Source organism: Ailuropoda melanoleuca, unplaced genomic scaffold (genome assembly GCF_002007445.2).
Source record: "Ailuropoda melanoleuca isolate Jingjing unplaced genomic scaffold, ASM200744v2 unplaced-scaffold76016, whole genome shotgun sequence".
In the NCBI taxonomy this organism is placed as follows: domain Eukaryota; kingdom Metazoa; phylum Chordata; class Mammalia; order Carnivora; family Ursidae; genus Ailuropoda; species Ailuropoda melanoleuca.
Window position 1 is genome coordinate 1 of NW_023251633.1, and position 1,589 is coordinate 1,589.

At 45.7% G+C, this 1,589-nt stretch overlaps 1 pseudogene; it reads left to right on the plus strand.

Moving 5' to 3' along the window:
• The first annotated feature begins 820 nt into the window (after positions 1-820).
• LOC117800727 lies at positions 821-1,367 on the plus strand (annotated as a pseudogene).
• The last annotated feature ends 222 nt before the right edge of the window (positions 1,368-1,589 follow it).

Below are 1,589 nucleotides of genomic sequence, written 5' to 3' on the forward strand. Positions count from 1 at the left end.
GCAGGGCCAGTGGGCGAGGAGCTATCAGGTGTCTTCTCCCTCAATGGAGACCGTCCTGTCGTCCTTGAATACACCCAGGAAGGTTTTTAAAAGCAGCAAAGTCTTCACGTGCGGAAGCTTGTTTCAGAGGGAGGTGGCTGTAGATGCACCTGTCGCTCCGTCTTGCACCCTATGCTTCTGTGTTCTTCACTCTCCCTCCTATTCCTACAAACCGCGGGTNTGCCGGCAGCTGTGTGCACCCTACCCCCTCGTGACAGAAAGGACAGCCAAAGGGAGAGGGAGCAGACTGAGTAGAAGGCTCCTTACACCTCACTTCTCATTAAGTGCTTTTTATGTCTGCATTCTTTCCCACTGGTCCTGCCTGGACTCCACCACAATTCTTCCCACGTTAAAGTCCACCCTCCCACTGCTGAGTCTGTGATGTCCTTCAACTCTGCTGAATCACCTTTCCACCACCACTACCTAGCACCTACCATTTTTTTCGTAACGTGGCTCAGATCCCCACTCATCAGTGCAGTTATCCAACAAGCATTTATTGAACTTGTAAGATGTACCAGACCCTGAGCTGGAGGGCCAGTATTTAGAGGTGGGCTTCTTGAAAACTTAATGCCTGAAGTTTAAATGGATAGTCCACTTAAGTGACTGAGTGGAGAGACCAAGGGGTCGAGGGTAATAAAGGAGCATAAAGGGCATAAACCATGACTGCAGGTAGAGGAGGGAGTCATGGAAATACACACCACCTAACGCTAGTCCCAGACACTTTCTAGCCTTCATCACATGTACTCATCTGATGATTTTAAAATATGCACCACTCATGGTCAAACCATCATGGAGAAGGCTCAAAAGAGTGTGAAGATTGCTCCCGTGTGTGCAGCAAAAGAAATCCGAGGTGATGTAACCATAGGACCTAGGACACTGATCCACTCTAAAGCACCAATTATTGCAGAAGCTGGGCGGATGGTGATTGCTGAAGTTAGCCTCATAGAAAAACAGGTGCTTATCGTAAATGCTCACCCTGATAATATCACCCCTGAGGCTGAAAATCCAGAACTGAAACCTATGATCATTGGCACCAATAGCATGTTTCAAGTTGGCTGTTATTCCCCAGCCATGAAAATAGGAGAAAATAATGTTATCAAATCAAAAGCATATGTGGGCACAAATGTAATATTGACAAGTGGTTGCATCATTGGGGCTTGCTGCAACCTGAATACATTTGAAGTCATCCCTGAGAATACAGTGATCTACGGTGCAGACTGGGTGACCACAGCCTGATACTACAGCTGAATTTCATGACGAAAATCTTGCCAAACTACCACCACCTAAAGAAGACTATGAAAGGAAGCTCAACTCCAGTTAAAAACTAGAAACAGTATATGGCATCAAGAGAACAGTATGTCTTTGACCACTATCTTTCGAAAGGGCCACAGTGTTCATGCACTTTCCTTATGCTTCCACACATACACTGGAAAACGTTTCTACCTTCCTGAAAGAAGACACTAGTTGAAGGAATGTTTTCTACACCAGCTAGTTTCACTGAGTTAATAAGCATTCAACAATCTTCTTGTTTCCACACAGACACCTTTGAG